Source organism: Oncorhynchus mykiss, chromosome 1 (genome assembly GCF_013265735.2).
Source record: "Oncorhynchus mykiss isolate Arlee chromosome 1, USDA_OmykA_1.1, whole genome shotgun sequence".
NCBI lineage: Eukaryota > Metazoa > Chordata > Actinopteri > Salmoniformes > Salmonidae > Oncorhynchus > Oncorhynchus mykiss.
The window spans coordinates 70,831,256-70,851,776 of NC_048565.1; the positions used below are offsets into that span (position 1 = coordinate 70,831,256).

General features: G+C 39.9%; 1 protein-coding gene across 1 annotated transcript in view; it reads right to left on the reverse strand.

Annotated features, from left to right (window-relative positions):
- rin2 (Ras and Rab interactor 2) overlaps positions 1-9,451 on the reverse strand; it is a 68,672-nt gene extending 59,221 nt beyond the window's left edge. The window contains exon 1 of the mRNA XM_021610686.2: positions 9,139-9,451. The gene's annotated coding sequence lies outside the window, so the exon portion shown is untranslated. The remainder of the gene's footprint in view (positions 1-9,138) is intronic.
- Between the last annotated feature and the right edge of the window lie 11,070 nt (positions 9,452-20,521).

The window sequence follows — 20,521 nt, forward strand, 5'->3', positions numbered from 1 at the left end:
CAATGAGGTGTATTTTTGTTTTCACTGCTTTGGTTGAATTCGGTCTCAATTCTACAACATTAAATATATATTGTGTAAATCTATAAATGGACATCGCATACATGTTAAACATTTGAAAATATTGTCTTGATTATACCTTGTGTTGATGGTAAAAGCTTATTTGTATTTTTGAAGTAATTGTGATTGAACAAGTTAAATATTTCATGTAAAATATTTAGGAAGAATAAGAAAATGGAATAATGAACAACATGTCAGCGATATGGTTGATAATGTGATAGTGTGTGTTGGTGCTGTCTTTTCTTCATCATTGAGATGTACAGTGCCTGCAGAAATAATTCACACCCCTTGACTTTTTCCACATTTTGTAGCATTACAGCCTGGGGAAAAATGGATTGAATTTAGATGGGTTTTTTTGTCACTATAGCCTACACACAATACCCGATAATATCAAAGCGGAATAACTTTCGTCAAATGTTTTACAAATGAATTAAATGGACTGATTACACTTTGGATGGTGTATCAATACAGTTGCCGGAGAGGAAGGAAACCATTCAGGAATTTCACCATGAGGCTAATGGAAGGATGGATCAACAACATTGTAGTTACTCCACAATTCTAATCTAATTGACAGAGTGAAAAGGAAACCTGTACAGAATAAAAAATACATATTCTAAAACATGCATCCTGTTTGTAATAAAGTACTAAAGTAAAACAGCAAAAAATGTGAGAAAGCAATTCACTTTTTATTCTGAATACAAAGTGTTATGTTTGGGGCATATCCAATACAACACATTACTGAGTACCACTCTCCATATTTTCAAGCATAGCGGTGGCTGCATAATTTATTTTCATTTTAGTAATTTAGCAGACGCTCTTATCCAGACAGATTTTTAACCTAGACGGTTCGGGGGATTTGAACCAGCGACCTTTCGGTTACTGGCCCAACGCCTAGGCTATCTACCACCCATGTTATGGGTATGCTTGTAATCCTTAAGGGCTGGGGAGTTTATCAGTATAAAAAAATAAACCAAATGGAGCTAAGCACAGGCAAAATCCTAGAGGAAAATCGGGTTCAGTCTGCTTTCCACCAGACACTGGGAGATAAATTGACATTTCAGCAGGACAATAACCTAAAACACAAGGCCAAATCTACACTGGAGTTGCTTACAAAGAAGAAAAAGCATTCCAGGTGAAACTGGTTGAGAGAATGCCAAGAGTGTGCAAAGCTGTCATCAAGGCAAATGTTGGCTACTTTGAAGAATCTAAAATGTATTTTGATTTGTTCAACACTTTTTTGGTTACTTCATAATTTCATGTGTTTTTCATAGTTTTGATGTTATCACTATTATTCTACAATGTAGAAAATAGTAAAAATATAGAAAAACCCTTGAATGAGTAGGTGTCCAAACCTTTGACTGGTACTGTATATATTTGCAGACCCCTCCGGTTGAATACCACTGTGCTTCAGCATTAAATCTATATGATGTACTCTATAAATAAAAACAGAAATAAAGCAACTATGTGGAACTGTTTGATAATTATTGTGTGTTGGGTTGTCAAAGCGTTTAGCCAAATGTGCCTCCTTCAAAAAGTCGCATTCAGCCTCTTATCACTTGGGTTGGGTGTGTACCTACTTGCATGGGAGGTCACAGCCAAAGAGATTCACAGGAATCACACACACACACACTTTTAGAGCAGACTGTAGCATAACTGTTTTCTTTCAATCAAAATACATTTTGTCTAGTGGTGCGAGCTGTTGAGTTTTGAACACATGAGAAAAATGACAGTAACGCTATACTATGCTATTTAATTTGGTTCTGTTATGTAGAATACTATCATTATGTGATCTTGCAGACATTGATTCAGCGTTGACCTAACTAGACGAGCACCCTTCTCCACTCACCGGTTCTAAAGTTCTGATGACTCTTTCAGCTATCAAAGCATCCCATGTAACACCCTAAAATCTCAACTCCAGACCCAACTCCCGCCACCCCTCTTCTCTCCACACCCCAACAACCCACACCCCAAACTAATGTGAACAGACTGGTTTTCTTGCTCTGATAGCAACATATTTCCTGCACTGGCACATCTACAGTAATATTTAGTTGGGGCAAGCAGACAGATGTGAGGTGAAAGACCACAGGTTTATGAGCTGTGAGTGTTGTCACGGCTTGTTATGGTAGGCTTTAAACCAAACTCCGTATGACAGCATTTATGGCTACTATTTTCAGAAGTTGAAACGTTCTTCCTCTCTCAGGGCTGAATCCTAACTTGAGAAACTCCAACTCTTAACCGAGTCTCTCATAAAGCGTGTGTTTTGTAAAGTATATCTTAGGGTGTCTGTGGTTGGAGTCTCAAGTAATGACAAACACACTTCTCTATTGGTGATCTGCACACAAACACAGCAGACTGATTTGGGGGGGGGGGGGCTGCTAGACAAAGGAAAGAAAGCTACAGCCAGTTACACTATGGTGATAGGGAGAAATACTGTCGTAGAGGGTAATATGGGGCTGAGTGTGCCTTTTTATGTGGCCTGTTTTGGGGAAGAGATAACCACTAATAACTGTTCCAGGGGCAGATATGTCAGAATGTTATAGGGCAACAGTGACAGGAACAATGTGTGGAGACAGCTGGCTATGTTATGCAGTTGGGCAATTCCACGGTAATGGATTTACACTCACATTTTTCACTTTAAAAATGTATGCCAAAACAAAAAACATACAACTCTATGCACAATGACTACTTTGAACAAATGACAAAAAAAACACTTGCTGTAAAAACTGCAGATGCAAAGTCTCTGTGCAGATGCAAAGTTTGGAAACCGTAATTATGTTACCAAACCTTATGTTTTTGTCAAACGTTCAGTGCATTCCAATATTTGAAACGTTATGTACTTTGCCTTGCCATTGGCCAACTGAGGAAACCCGAGAGCATACACTTTGGCTCACACAATCTGCTCCTAAGCTACACTGTAACCTTGACAACACGTGATTTAAAACAAATTGCCCATGCAGGGAGCTTTGAACACATGGAACCTGCTAGTCTCTAAAGGAGAGAGGGTAAAATAAACTATTGGCTAAGTAACAAACAGCCAGTCTTAGCACACTTCTTAAATTCCTAACCGGTGACGAAAGTTCCACAAAACAACACCAGTCTGTCTTTCCTCCAAAGCTATGCTTAAGCATATTAACATATTTTAGGGCAGACTGGAAAACTGGCACCTTGGCAAGTATGTAATTGGCAAAAAAAATGTTACTCTTTTGAGAAGATTGTGGAAAAATAATGAAAACAGGTTTTCAGTCTAGTTTGGAAATCTATAGGGTGACAGCTACCAACTCTGGGTAAAAAAATAAATAATCAGAAACTGTAATAGTTAAACACTAGAACAGAAGTAACCTCTAAAAATTGAACCGCTCCTTAGATCACACATTCAAGTGAAGGTCTATCTGTGACTCCCTCTTATGACTCACCCAGCTGAACAGAAAGCTAACCTTCCAGTACTGAGTCACAATGAGCTTTGTTCCACCTGTATAACTCCTTTGTATTCTCCATACTTTCTCTGAATTCACAGGGTGAAATAACACACCGCTGATCACTTAGGGGCAATTTAGAGGGTGATGAGAGCATAAATTGGGATAATTACACAATATTGATATTCTATTTATATTATTAGTAAAAGTTGGTTATAGCCTTCTGAGGGCTATGTCTTCATATATCTTATCAGGCCCAGTAGAGTAGGCTTACTTCAATATTCCAATGTACAGTTTACACTTGTTGATTGCAGCACACCTTGCTTAACAACTCACACAATATTCCCCTGTTGCCTTGCTTGGCAAGCATTTTGAACTTTGCTTAGGGCCTATACTGTAGCACATTAATGACAGTCCATACTCCTAGAGTGAATTGCACAGCATTGCAAACGTCTTCTACTTCTTTACATTTTGTGTTAAAGTGGGATTCAATCTATTGTCAATCTACAGAAGATACTGTCAGAGTGGAAGAAAAAAAATCTACAATTGAAAGATTCATAAAAAATGTACATCTAAAATATAGTTGTTGCATAAGTATTCAGCTCCCTGAGTCAATACATGTTAGACACACCTTTGGCATCGATTACAGCTGTGAATATTTTTGAGTAAGTCTAAGAGCTTTACACACCTGGATTGTGCAATATTGGCTCATTACAATTTTTTAAAATAAAGTCAAGCTTTGTCATTATGTTGGAGGAACATGGCGAGACAGCAATGTTCAAGTCTTGCCATAGATTTTCAAGCAGATTTAAGTCAACTGTAACTTGGCCCCTCAGGAACATTCTTTCTTCTTGTAAGCAACTCGTGTAGATTTGGACTCGTGTAGATTTGGACAGCAACTGTAAGTTGCTGTCCTGCTGAGAGATGAATTCCTCTCCCAGAGGAATGGTTTTCTAGGATTTTGTCTGTGTTTAGATCCATCCTGTTTCTTTTTATCCTGAAAAACTCCCCAGTATTTGCCGATCTCAAGCATGTTTATAAAAAATAAAAATAAAATAAAAAAGGAGGCAGTGATGTGTTGTGTTTGACCCAAACATAAGACTTTGCATTTAGGCCAAAAAGTGTATTCACTTGCAGTATTACTTTAGTGCCTTGGTGCATACAAGATGCATGTTTTGGAGTAATATCCCTGTGCAGTTTCATACCTGTCCTGCAGCTCAGAAGGATGACACCATCTTTGATGTGTCTGGGTGGTTTAATAAATCATCCACAGTAGGGCTGGGCGATACGACGATATACAGTGCCTTGCGAAAGTATTCGGCCCCCTTGAACTTTGCGACCTTTTGCCACATTTCAGGCTTCAAACATAAATATATAAAACTGTATTTTTTGTGAAGAATCAACAACAAGTGGGTCACAATCACGAAGTGGAACGACATTTATTGGATATTTCAAACTTTTTTAACAAATCAAAAACGGAAAAATTGGGCGTGCAAACTTATTCAGCCTCTTATTCAAACTCTCTCCAGAAGTTCAGTGAGGATCTCTGAATGATCCAATGTTGACCTAAATGACTAATGATGATAAATACAATCCACCTGTGTGTAATCAAGTCTCCGTATAAATGCACCTGCACTGTGATTGTCTCAGAGGTCCTAAAAAGGTGGAGAGTGAAAGTGACACAGAGCACGAGACACGGAGCTCGTACCTAAAAGAGGGGCTACTTCCGTGGCATGGATGTGGTTTGAGTATGAAAAGTCTGACAGACAAGAAAGTCGTCCTCTGCTAAATATGCCGCAGGCCGGTCCCGACAACAGGCTCAAACACCACTAACCTCTTTACCACCTACGCAAGAATCCTGTGAAACAATGCGGAGAGATTCTACGGATGAGACCCCAAAAAGTACAGTTGAGTGCTCAAAACAAACCCCCGACTCAGACGTTGCAAGAGGCTTTGGCCCACGGCACACCATATGGCAAAGAATCACAAAGATGGAAGGAGATAACAGCTGCCGTTACAACTTACATCTGCAAAGACATGGCCCCAATTTACGAGGTCGAGAAACAGGGATTTGATGAGTTGGTACTAACACTTGCCCCAAGGTACCAAATGCAAATTGATATACAGTCGTGGCCAAAAGTTGAGAATGACACAAATATTAATTTTCACAAAGTCTGTTGCCTCAGTGTGTTTAGATATTTTTGTCAGATGTTACTATGGAACACTGAAGTATAATTACAAGCATTTCATAAGCGTCAAAGGCTTTAATTGACAGTTACAAAGTTGATGCAAAGAGTCAATATTTGCAGTGCTGACCTTTCTTTTTCAAGACCTCTGCAATCCGCCCTGGCATGCTGTCAATTAACTTCTGGGCCACATCCTGACTGATGGCAGCCCATTCATGCATAATCAATGCTTGGAGTTTGTCAGAATTTGTGGGGTTTTGCTTGATTCCAAGCACCACCTTCCTTTTGAAGCTTCCAGTCTGTTATTCGAACTCAATCAGCATGACAGAGTGATCGCCAATCTTGTCCTCGTCAACACTCACACCTGTGTTAATGAGAGAATCACTGACATGATGTCAGCTGGTCCTTTTGTGGCAGGGCTGAAATGCAGTGAATTTTTTTGGGGGGGATTCAGTTCATTTGCATGGCAAAGAGGGACTTTGCAATTAATTGCAATTCATCTGATCACTCTTCATAACATTCAGGAGTATATGCAAATTGCCATCATACAAACTGAAGCAGCAGACTTTGTGAAAACTAATATTTGTGTAATTCTCATAACTTTTGGCAACAACCACTCCATAAATTTATTTTTAACAAACTATAGTTTTGACAAATCGGTTAGGACATTTACTTTGTGCATGACAAGTATTTTTTTTTTCCCAACAATTGTTTACAGGCAGAATATTTCACTTATTCTCTGTATCACAATTCAAGTGGGTCAGAAGTTTATATACACTAAGTTGACTGTGCCTTCAAACAGCATGGAAAATTCCAGAAAATAATGTTATGGTTTTAGAAGCTTCTGATAGGCTAATTGACATCATTTGAGTCAATTGGAGGTGTACTTGTGGATGTATTTCAAAGGCCTACTTTCAAACGCAGTGCCTCTTCGCTTGACATCATGGGGAAATCAAAAGAAATCAGCCAAGACCTCAGAAAATACATTGTAGACCTCCACAAGTCTGGTTCATCCTTGGGAGCAATTTCCAAATGCCTGAAGGTACCACGTTCATCTGTACAAACAATAGTACGCAAGCATAAACACCATTGGACGACACAGCCGTCATACCCCTCAGGAAGGAGACGCGTTCTGTCTCCTAGAGATGAATGTACTTTGGTGCGAAAGGTGCAAATCAATCCCAGAACAGCAGCAAAGGACCTTGTGAAGATGCTGGAGGAAACAGGTACAAAATTATCTATATCCACAGTGAAACGAGTCCTCTCAGCAAGGAAGAAACCACTGCTCCAAAATCATCATAAAAAAGCCACACTACGGTTTGGAACTGCACATGGGGACAAAGATCGTAATTTTTGGAGAAATGTCCTCTGGGCCGATGAAACAAAAATAGAACTGTTTGGCCATAATGACCATTGTTATGTTTGGAGGGAAAAGGGGGACACTTGCAAGCTGAAGAACCCCATCCCAACCGTGAAGCATGGGGGTGGCAGCATCAAGGGACTGGTGCACCTCACAAAGTAGATGGCATCATGAGGGAGGAAAAGTATGTGGATATATTGAAGCAACATCTCAAGACATCAGTCTGGCAGTTAAAGCTTGGTCGCAAATGGGTCTTCCGAATGGACAATGACCCCAAGCATCCTTCTAAAGTTGTGGCAAAATGACTTAAGGACAACAAAGTCAAGGTATTGGAGTGGCCATTACAAAGCCCTGACCTCAATCCTACAGAACACCTGCCGAACTGAGAAATTGTGTGCAAGCAAGGAGGCCTAGAAACCTGACTCAGTTACACCAGCTCTGTCAGGAGGAATGGGCCAAGATTCACCCAACATATTGTGGGAAGCTTGTGGAAGGCTTCCCGAAACGTTTGACCCAAGTTAAACAATTTAAAGGCAGTGCTACCGAAAACCAATGTGTATGTAAACTTCTGATCCACTGGGAATGTGATGAAAGAAATAAAAGCTGAAATATATCATTCTCTCTACTATTATTCTGACATTTCACATTCTTAAAATAAAGTGGTGATCCTAACTGACCTAAGACAGGGACTTTTTATTAGGATTAAATGTCAGGAATTGTGAAAAACTGAGTTTAAATGTATTTGGTTATAGTGTATATGTAAACTGACTTCAACCGTATGATGTTTTAATGCCAAAATAACATACAAAACAGGCAAGCACTCAAAAATATATATTTTAGGCCTATATTTATTTTGTTTGCAACTATAGTTGAAGTGTTTTCTATTTACCTTTTATTCATTGATATTTTATATTTTGTTACATGCTAAATTGAAAATTTGCCCAAAGGTTCTAAATAAAAGGAGAAGTTATCAAATGAGTAAGTACCTTTTATTTGTTGAGTATAATTCAACATGTAATACGAAAACAGCCTTTACGTGGTCATTTTATATCAACTATTTATTAATTGAATTCACAGAAAAGGTGCTATATCATGATATGTATCATTATCGGGATATGAGATTTTGCCCATATCGCCCAGCACTAATCCACAGCATAATTATTAAACTGACCATGCTTAAAGACATATTCAATGTCTGATTTGTTATTGTTAGCCATCTACCAATCACTGCCCTTCTTTATGAGGTTTCAAAAAGCTCCCTGGTCTTTGTAGTCGAATTTGTGCTTGAAATTCAATAATTGACTGAGTGACATTACATATGTTGCATGTATGGGGGACAGAGGAAGGTTTAGTCATTAATAAAAAATAATGTCAACCATGTCATTTTTCTTCCACTTTTACATTAGAGTATTTTGTGTAGATTGTTGACAATTAATTACATTTTAATACCACTTTGTAACACAATCAAATGTAAAGACATCCAAGGGGTCTGAAAGCGTTTCCAAGGCACTGTAACTGAGCACATGAAGTTGGCCCACTGTTCAATTTACAGTTACAATATCTCTGTCCCTGACCGAAGTGTCTCAGCGCTCACTACACTGTATCTCTATCGAAGCTAAAACAACAGGCAATAAATAGGTGGTGAATAACCACATCCTAGCCATTTCGGAATTACAAGAAAATAGCTTTAAAACTGCTCAATTCTAACTCCGCCTCATTGCAAAATGTGTAGAATAGCATGAAATTCGCTTTCAAAATAGCATGAGATTAGCTGGGGGAGGGGGGGCTTGCTCGGCCTCGCTCCACAGTGTCCTAGCCTACAGCTTCAACAAACCATTTTTTATATGTAAAACATATAAACACACTTTCACTCCATTTCGTAAGTGTCTCGAGCGACAAGTGTAGCTTAGTACAGTAGCGGAGGAAATATTCAGTTTCCATTCCTCAGAGAGGGATACGTGATGGGGGATTGTCAGGGACAATACTGGCAAACAAATACAGTAGGACCTATTACTGTCAAAACATGCACTTTTACACTGGCAAACAGGCTTGCTAGCATGGAAATTGAGAAATAATATGAGAAGAAAAGTTGTGAGCTGAACCCAACACACTGAAAACTTACCTCTTTCATAGGTGCACGCCCAGTCGGCAGAATTGAGCTCCTAAACCGACAACCCTGCTGTATGTAGGCTTATATAATAGCCTATCATTATGTAGTAAAATATAAATGAAAAGTTATTTCTGTGTCATTGAAATTACGGTGTAGTTCATCGTAGAAAGTTGGGCTCCGCTCCTTTCCCGAGTCGGCTCCGTCCAAGATTTGCCCTAGTGCCTTTCCATTTTCTTTCCTTCATCCACCGCGCAAACGACCTCCCCAGGCATCAACGTCTGGAGAACAAAACAAAAGCCCGACGGAGTGGCAGGATAAGGAGTTTTGTATGTTAATTTGCAAACTATTTCTGCGCATGTGCATGCTTCTTTTTTTACGTGGCTGCTGTACTTAGTGCTCGGCTGCCGCCCACGTACTTGATTGCCTTTGTCTCATCACAGAACTTCATGTTGTAGAAAACTGTTCGAACTATTGCCTTCCCTCAGTAAGCTACTAAGCAAAAGTGCGATTTCCTACAAACTTGATGTTGTCCACAAAACTGTTTTTAGCTATTGCAATCCATGCCTCATTAAGCATAACAACGATTTCATGTTCTTTTTTCATGAGGGGATAAGTTATGCACATGTTTTACACAAAATACATTATCAACATGTTCGTACAAACAGTTCTCAGCATTGCAAACATAAGCACGAATCAAACAGGCAGTCTATTGATTTCATGTTCTAAGCTGCTGTGTTAGTTATTTACTCTGCCATGATATCAGCGTATATGGCATAAATGTGGCACTGGGCAACGATAGCTACGATTTGGCAACAACTATAAAGATTAGCCTACATCATCAGACAAAACGATGATTGTTTTTGCCCCGTGTAAGGAATGTGTTTTGTTGGGCAACTGCAATATGCGTTACAACAGACAGAAAGAGAAGGTTGTAACTTCATTAAAAAAACGGAACAAAAATATCAACGCAACATGTAAAGTGTTGGTCCCGTGAGATGAAATTAAAGATCCCAGAAATGTTCCTTATGCACAAAAAGCTTATTTCTCAAAAATGTTGTGCACAAATTTGTTAACATCCATATTAGTGAGAATTTCTCCGTTGCCAAGATAATCCATCCACCTGACAGGTGTCGCATATCAAGAAGCTGATTAAACGGCATGATCAAACACAAGTGCACCTTGTGCTGGGGACAATAAATGGCCACTAAAATGTGTAGTTTTGTCACACAACACAATGCCACAGATGTCTCAAGTTTTGAGGGAGCATGCAATTGGCATGCTGACTGCAGGAATGTCCAACAGAGCTGTTGCCAGATAATTTAATGTCAATATCTCTAGTATAAGCCACATCCAACATCGTTTTAGAGAATTTGGCAGTGCGTCCAACTGGCCTCACAACCACAGACCACATGTATGAGTTGAGCGATTTGCTGATGTCAATGTTGTGAACCATGGTGAAAGGTATTAGCGACAACGAACACAATTGCATTTTATCAATAGCAATTTGATTGCACAGAAATACTGTGACAAGATCCAATCAAATCAAATTGTATTTGTCACATGCGCTGACTACAACATGCGCCTTACATTGAAATGCTTACTTTACAAGCCCTTAACCAACAATGCAGTTAAGAAAAATATAAAAAACATTATTTTAAAAAAAAGTAACAAATAATTAAAGAGCAGCAGTAAAATAACTATAGCGGGGGCTATATACAGGGGTCCTGAGGCCCATTTTTTTTAAAAATGTTTTTATCTGTGACCAACATATGCATATCTGTATTCCCAGTCATGTGAAAACTCCATATCGTAGCGTATTTTTGTGATCTGTAGGCACGGCCTAAATTTAATCCCTGTTGCCTTTCACGTCACATGTCTTCACCTGGAATTGCGGTTTTGATTCTATGGAATACATCGTTCTTGTCAGACATTTTACTTTTTGTAGCATGTTACGATAATTAGGTTAAGGTTAGCTAAAATGCAAAAAATGAATCTAACTTTTTACTTTAATTTCACAAAAGCTGTATCCATTCTAGCCACGTTCTGGAATTACTTAGGCAAGGGTACTTGTTATTTTATACCTCAATCAGACAGAGAAGATGAGGAAGAGAGAGGGAGAGAGGGTTAGGGTTAGGCCCAACTCAGCAAAAAAGTTAGTTATTTTTCATTGTTTTTCCCAACAAGTAAGGAATTTTTGTATTGATGTCAATGAGACAATGTCGAATTTGGTCAGCAAAAATAAGTATGGCTTATTTGCTATGTGAGGTTTATTTGAACAAATACAATTTTTGCAATGCTTAAGTTGTTACTAGTGTACTGACAGAAGTAGGACATGTGACATCCCTGCAACTTTAAGAAAAACACTTTTATATCGAAGTTGTCTCAAGATGGCTATGCATATTCATGGCATGAAGCCAGTAGCATAGCATCTCTCTCAATTGAATACAGGCTGCTAATGTCAACAACCCTCATCTAATATTTAAAAAATAATTTCATGTATCAGGGAGGTGGGAGGTGACCAAGAACCCGATGGTCACTCTGACAGAGCTCCAGAGTTCCTCAGTAGAGATGGGAGAACCTTCCAGAAGGTCTCTGCAGCACTCCACCAATCAGGACTTTATGGTAGTGGCCAGACAGAAGCGACGCCTCAGTAAAAAGCATGACAGCCCGCTTGGAGTTTGCCAAAAGGCACCTAAAGAACTCTCAGACCATGAGAAACCAGATTATCTGGTCTGATGAAACCAAGATTGAACTCTTTGACCTGAATGCAAAGCGTCACATCTGGAGGAAACCTGGTACCGTCCCTACGGTGAAGCATGGTGGTGGCAGCATCATGCTGTGGGAATGTTTTTCAGTGGCAGGGACTGGGAGACTAGTCAGGATCGAGGGAAAGATGAATGGGGCAAAGTACAGAGAGATCCTTGATAAAAATCTGCTCCAGAGCTCTCAGGACTTCAGACTGGGGCAAAGGTTCTCCTTCCAACAGGACAACGACCCTAAGCACACGGCCAAGACAATGCAGGAGTGGCTTCGGGACAAGTCTCTGAATGTCCTTGAGTGGCCCAGCCAAAGCCCAGACCTGAAAATAGCTGTGCAGCAACGCTCCCAATCTAACCTGAGAGAGCTTGAGAGGATCTGCAGAGAATAATGGGAGAAACTTCCCAAATACAGGTGTGCCAAGCTTGTAGCGTCATACCCAAGAATACTCGAGGCTGTAACCGCTGCCAAAGGTGCTTCAACAAAGTACTGAGTAAAGGGTCTGAGTACTTATGTACAAAAGGTATATCTGTTTTTAATTTTTAATACATTTGCAAACATTTCTAAAAACCTGTTTTTCAATTTTGTCATTCTGGGGTTTTGTGTGTAAGATTGATGAGGGAAACAAATTTTAGGCAGTATTCTATATATTGGCTGGTGTATTTACAGACATATTCAATCTCTCCCTATCCCAGTCTGCTGTCCCCACATTCTTCAAGATGGCCACCATTGTTCCTTTGCTCAAGAAGGCAAAGGTAACTGAACTAAATGACTATCGCCTCGAAGTACTCACTTCTGTCATAACGAAGTGCTTTGAGAGACTAGTCAAGGATCATATCACCTCCACCTTACCTGTGACCCTAGACCCACTTCAATTTGCTTAGCGCCCCAATAGGTCCACAGACAATGCAATCGCCATTACACTGAACACTGCCCTATCCCATCTGGACAAGAGGAATATCTATGTAAGAATGCTATTCATTGACTATAGCTCAGCATTCAACACCATAGTACCCTCCAAGCTCATCATTAAACTTGAGGCCTTGGGTTTCAACCCCGCCCTGCGCAATTGGTTCTTACAACGTCGAGACAGCCTACAGGGAGGGGTTGAGGGCACTCGGAGTGTGGTGTCAGGAAAACAACTTCTCACTCAACGCAAACAAAACAAAGGAGATGATCGTTGACTTCAGGAAACAGCAGAGGGAGCACGCCCCCTATCCACATCGACGGGACAGCAGCGGAGAAGGTGGAAAGTTAAGTTCCTCAGTCTACACATCACAGACAAACTGAAATGGTCCAGCCATACAGACAGTGTGGTGAAGAAGGCGCAACAGCGCCTCTTCAACCTCAGGAGGCTGAAGAAATTTGGCTTGTCACCTAAGACCCTCACAAACTTTTACAGATGCACAATTGAGAACATCCTGTCGAGCTGTATCACCGCCTGGTACGGCAACTGCACCACCCACAACTGCAGGGCTCTCCAAGGGTGGTGCGGTCTGCACAACACAACAACGGGGGCAAAGTATCTGCCTTCCTGGACACCTACAGCACCCAATGTTACAGGAAGGACAAAAAGATCATCAAGACATCAACCACCCGAGCCACTGCCTGTTCACCCCGCTACCATCCAGAAGGTGAGGTCAGTACAGGTGCATCAAAGCTGGGACAGAGAGACTGAAAAATAGCTTCTATCTCAAGGCCATCAGACTGGTAAACAGCCATCATTAACACAGAGGCTGCTGCCAACATATAGACTTGAAATCATTGGCTACTTAAGTAAATGGCTCACTAGTCACTTTAATAATGCCACTTTAATACTGTTTACATATCTTGCATTACTCATCTCATATGTATATACTGTATTTTATACCATCTTTTGCATCTTGCCTATACTCTCTGTCATTGCTCATCCATATATTTATATGTATATATTCTTATTCCATTATTTTACTTAGATTTGTGTGTATTAGGAAGTTGTTGTGGAGTTGTTAGATTACATGTTAGATATTTCTGCACTGTCGGAACTAGAAGCACAAGCACTTCGCTACACTTTCAATAATATCTACTAACCAAGTGTGTGACCAATAACATTTGTAATATAACAAAATGAGGAAAAAGTGAAGGGGTCTGAATACTTTCCGAATGCACTGTATGTACACTCACCGGACAGTTTATTAGGTATTAGGTTCAAGAAAATGTATCGCTCATACAGACAGTCACATGGCAGTGGCTTGCTAAATAAAGCAGGCAGACAGGCGTCGAGGCATTCGATTACATACAGTTACTATTCAACGCGACTTTGAGTGTGGTATGATCGTCATTGCCAGGCACACCGGATCCAGTATCTCAGAAATGGCTCTCCTTTTCATGCACAACAGTGTCTAGGGAAGGGTTATTCAAATCTTACTCTATGAGGTCCGGAGCCTGCTGGTTTTCAGTTCTACCTGATAATTAACTGCACCCACATAGTGTCCCAGGTATAAATCAGTGGAACTGGCTTCGAGGTCCACAGTTGAGTTTGAGGGATGTAGTCAGTGGCAGTCCTGTGAGCTGGTGATCGCGGTGGGGTCATGGTATGAGCAGACATAAGCTACGGACACAAACACAATTGCATTTTATCGATGGCAATTTGAATGCACAGAGATACCGTGACGAGATTCTGAGGCCCATTTTCGTGACAATCATCCGCCGCCATCACCTCATGTTTTATCATGGTAAGGTACAGGTGTCGGAAGTTTACATACACTTAGGTTGGAGTCATTAAAACTCGTTTTTCAACCACTCCACAAATTTCTTGTTAACATACTATAGTTTTGGCAAGATCTTTAGGACATCTACTTTGTGTATGACACAAGTCATTTTTCCAACAATTGTTTACATGCAGATTATTTCACTTATAATTCACTGTATCACAATTCCAGTGGGTCAGAAGTTAACATACACTAACCTTTAAACAGCTTGGAAAATTACAGAAATTATGTCATGGCTTTAGAAGCTTCTGATAGGCTAATTGACATCATTTGAGTCAATTGCTTGACATCATTTGAGTCAATTGCTTGACATCATAGGAAAATCAAAAGAAATCCGCCAAGAACTACGAAAAAAAATCGTAGACCTCCACAAGTCTGGGTCATCCTTGGGAGCAATTTCCAAACGCCTGAAGGTACCACGTTCATCTGTACAAACAATAGTACGCAAGCATAAACACCATGGGACCACGCAGATGTCATACCGCTCAGGAAGGAGACGCGTTCTGTCTCCTAGAGATGAATGTACTTTGGTGCGAAAAGTGAAAATCAATCACAGAACAACAGCAAAGGACCTTGTGAATATGCTGGAGGAAACAGGTACACAAGTATCTATATCCACAGTAAAACAAGTCCTATATCGACATAACCTGAAAGGCCGCTCAGCAAGGAAGAAGCCACTGCTCCAAAACCGCCATAAAAAAGCCTGACTACACTTTGCAACTGCACACGGGGACAAAGATCGTACCTTTTGGAGAAATGTCCTCTGGTCTGATGACACAAAAATAGAACTGTTTGGCCATAATGACCATCGTTATGTTTGGAGGAAAAAGGGGGAGGCTTGCAAGCTGAAGACACCATCCCAACCGTGAAGCACGGGGGTGGCAGCATCATGTTGTGAGGGTGCTTTGCTGCAGGTGGGACTGGTGCACCTCACAAAATTGATGGCATCATGAGGTAGGAAAATTATGTGGATATATTGAAGCAACATCAAGACATCAGTCAGGAAGTTAAAGCTTGGTTACAAATGGGTCTTCCAAATGGACAATGACCCCAAGCATACTTCCCATACTTCCAAAGTTGTGGCAAAATGGCTTAAGGACAACAAAGTCACGGTATAGGAGTGGCCATCACAAAGCCCTGACCTCAATCCTATAGAACATTTGTGGGAAGAACTGAAAAAGCATGTGCAGGCAATGAGGCCTACAAACCTGACTCAGTTACACCAGCTCTGTCAGGAGGAATGGGCCAAAATTCACCCAACTTATTGTGGGAAGCTTGTGGAAGGCTACCTGAAATACTTTACCCAAGTTAAACAATTTAAAGGCAAAGCTACCAAATACCAATTGAGTATGTAAACTTCTGACCCACAGGGAATGTGATGAAAAAAATAAAAGCTGAAATATATCACTCTCTCTACTATTATTCTGATATTTCACATTCTTAAAATAAAGTGGTGATCCTAATTGACCTAAGACGGGGAATTCTTACTGGTATTAAATACCAGGAATAGTTAAAAACTGAGTTTAAATGCATTTGGCTAAGGTGTATGTAAACTTCCGACTTCAACTGTATCTGTAACCAACAGATGCATATCTGCATTCCCAGTTGTGTGAAATCCAGAGATTAGATTAGGGCCTAATGAATTTATTTTAATTGACTGATTTCCTTATATGAACTGTGACTAAGTAAAATCTTTGAAATTGTTGCACGTTGCGTTCATATTTTAGTTCATTAAACATCGACAGGCAGTATTGTAAACTTTAACTAAAAATCTTTAACTAAATTGAACAAAAGATTCTTTAAAGTACTACTTAAGTCATTTTTTGGGGATATCTGTACTTTACTTTACATTTTTGGCAACTTTTACTGTCACTTCACTACATTCCTAAAGAAAATAATGTACTTTTTACTTCACTGACACCCAAAAGTACTGGTTATATTTTGACAGGGAAATGGTCCAATTCACATACTTATCAAGAGAACATACCTGGCCATCCCTACTGCCTCTGACCTGGCAGACTCACTTAACACAAATGCTTAGTTTGTAAATTATGTCTGAGCGTTGTAGTGTGACCCTGGCTATCGTTAATAAAATATAAAAATTGTGCAATCTGTTTTGCTTAATATGAATTTGAAATTATTCATAATTTTACTTTTGATACTTAAGTACATTTTAGCAATTCCATTTTCTTTTGATACTTTATATTTAAAACCCAAATACTTTTAGACTTTTACTCAAGTATTATTTTACTGGGTGACTTTCACTTGAGTCATTTTCTATTAAGGGATCTTTACTTTTACTCAAGTATGACAATTGAGTACTTTTCCCACAATTCTGTAGAATACAAAATGTAGAAGCACTTTTTGAATGTGCAAATGCACGTTCCAGTTGTAAATGTTAAGGAATTCTGATCATTTGCTCACAAATCGTTCAAATTGTAGTTATATTTGTGCGTTGTTGAATCGCTAATTTGTGAGTTATCTTGAATATACACACAGATCCTGGAAGACATACTTGTAAAATAAACAAATCTCACTCCATACAGGTCAGCCAAAAAGTTTGATGACCCCAACAATAAACTGATGTTAATTTCCAACTTTTAGCTCCATTATTCTTTAACTCCTTCGTCCACTCCTTCTTACCAACACTATTTTAAAAAACATCGCTGATGCCATTGGTCCGGCCAGGGTTGTTCACCCCGCTTTGTTGGGATTGTATTGTTTTCTAGCAAAAGACACACGTTTTCATTACAAAAACAAGGAAACAGGAATGAATGAGAAATATGTATTTTCAAAAATGTATTTATGGACATTTACAATGTATTATGTCTGTTACAAGAAAGCTTATATGGACATTTATATGACTAACATATAGTAAATTGCTTTCGCGTCTCTGATATTCAATCATAACACTGAGTGACAATGTGCAGAAAGGTGGTGATTTGAATAACCTGGAAGCCTGGGTTTTCATGAGGATGAAAACACATGCCTACTTCAAACTGTAATGTCCACGGCATATTATGAGCCATGCAGGCCAATTGGGTTAACTATATATTTGCCAATACTCTCATTACAAGAATTAGACTAAATCTGCAGGAAAGCTTACTAATCAGTACCTTCAAAGCATTAAATGCAATACAACTTTTATCAACAGATTTTGCAGCATATTTGGTTTGAATTAATTACATAGGTACTAACAGGGATAGCACACCATACCGGACAGATCTGTGACCTATAGCACACCATACCGGACAGATCTGTGATCTATAGCACACCATACCGGACAGATCTGTGATCTATAGCACACCATACCGGACAGATCTGTGATCTATAGCACACCATACCGGACAGATCTGTGATCTATAGCACACCATACCGGACAGATCTGTGATCTATAGCACACCATACCGGACAGATTTGTGATCTATAGCACACCATACCGGACAGATCTGTGATGGTGAGGAGCTTCATGGGGTGTGTCTATTGGAGACTGTGCAGTGTGGGCAGAATCTTGAGAACTGTGTGAGAAACTGGACTTTGAGTAGAAATCCTCAATTTATAGCAATGCATGATTCATGCAGGGGTCCAAGTTGCGTAGATCACAGGTTCGGCCCTGTATGAAGTAATATGGGCCAACCTGCATGTATCAGTTATGTCTTATTTTACGGAATGTAACAAACTTAGAGAAATACATACATTTTAAAACACTGGAATATATTTAAATACCGTAAATCTTCAATTAAAAGCTGAGTCTCAAATAGCCGCCTGTCCCTTTAAATAGCAGGGCAAAGACATATTTCAGCAAATAAACACAGGTTTAAAATAAACACTGGGTTTAAATGTAATTGTTTATGGAGGTTACCATAAATATTTGAGGATTTGTTACATTACATCATTCTTTAATGACTTTTAAAAATGGTAATCATACATTTTTATCGCTGGTAAGAAACAGCTGCTAGCTAACTGGCAAGCACAAAAACAGTCAACTTCAGGAGTAGACCAAAAATGTTGATTGCCCTCTAGTGGCGAACGTAAGAACTGAATATGCAATCAGAGAACAATTAGTCGTGGCCAAAAGTTTTGAGAATGACACAAATATGACATTTTTCACAAAGTCTGCTGCCTCAGTTTGTATGATGGCAATTTGCATATACTCCAGAATGTTATGAAGAGTGATCAGATAAATTGAAATTAACTGCAAAGTCCCTCTTTGCCATGCAATGAACTGAATCCCCACAAACAAATTCATTACATTTCAGCCCTGCCACAAAAGGACACGCTGACATCATGTCAGTGATTCTCTCATTAACACAGGTATGAGTCTTGATGAGGACAAGGCTGGAGATCACTCTGTCATGCTGATTGAGTTAGAAAAACAGACTGGAAGCTTCAAAAGGAGGGTGGTGCTTGGAATCATTGTTCTTCCTCTGTCAACTGTGCGTTACCTGCAAGGAAACACGTGCTGTCATCATTGCTTTGCACAAAAAGGGCTTCACAGGCAAGGGTATTGCTGCCAGTAAGATTGCACCTAAATCAACCATTTATCGGATCATCAAGAACTTCAAGGAGAGTGGTTCAATTGTTGTGAAGAAGGCTTCAGGGTGCCCAAGAAAGTCCAGCGAGCACCAGGACCGTCTCCTAAAGTTGATTTAGCTGCAGGATCGGGGTACCACCAGTATCAGCAGCAGGCAGGTGTGAGTGTATCTGCACGCACAGTGAGGCGAACACTTTTGGACGACTGCCTGGTGTCCAGAAGGGCAGCAAAGAAGCCACTTCTCTCCAGGAAAAACATCAGGGACAGACTGATATCCTGCAAAAGGTACATGGATTGGACTGCTGAGGACTGGGGTAAAGTCATTTTCTCTGATGTATCCCCTTTCCGATTGTTTGGGGCATCTGGAAAAAAAAGCTTGTCCGGAGAAGACAAGGTGAGCGCTACCATTAGTCCTGTGTCATACCATCAGCCCTGTGTCATGCCAACAGTAAAGCATCCTGGGACCATTCATGTGTGGGGTTGCTTCTCAGCCAAGGGAGTGGGCTCACTCACAATTATGCCTACGAACACAGCCATGAATAAAGAATGGTACCAACACATCCTCAGAGAGCAACTTCTCCCAACCATCCAGGAACAGTTTGGTGACGAAAAATGCCTTTTCCAGCATGATGGAGCACCTTGCCATAAGGAAAAAGTGCTAACTAAGTGGCTCGGGGAACAAAACATCGATATTTTGGGTCCATGGCCAGGAAACAAACCTTAATCCCATTGAGAACTTGTGGTCAATCCTCAAGAGGCGGGTAGACAAACAAAACCACACAAATTCTGACAAACTCCAAGCATTGATTATGCAAGAATGGGCTGCCATCAGTCAGGATGTGGCCCAGAAGTTAATTGTCAGCATGCCAGGGCGAATTGCAGAGGTCTTGAAAAAGAAGGGTCAACACTGCAAATATTGACTCTTTGCATCAACTTCATGTAATTGTCAATAAAAGCCTTTGACACTTATGAAATGCTTGTAATTATACTTCAGTATTCCATAATAACATCTGACAAAATTATCTAGACACTGAATCAGCAAACTTTGTGGAAATGAATATTTGTGTCATTCTTAACTTTTGGCCACGACTGTATTCTGTCAAGGAAAAAAATAGAGGTATACTAAGGCCAAAAAAACATGTGTGCAAATGTGCACAAAAAAGTGCGGGAAATGCTGAAATTTATTCAAATTATGGAAATTAATGCTGAAATTAAACAATTAACTATGTAAATAAGAAACTGCTAGTTGGGATCCCGAGTTGCGCAGCGGTCTAAGGCACTGCATCTCAGTGCAAGAGGCATCACTACAGTCCCTGGTTCGATTCCAGGCTGTATCACATCCGGTCGTGATGTG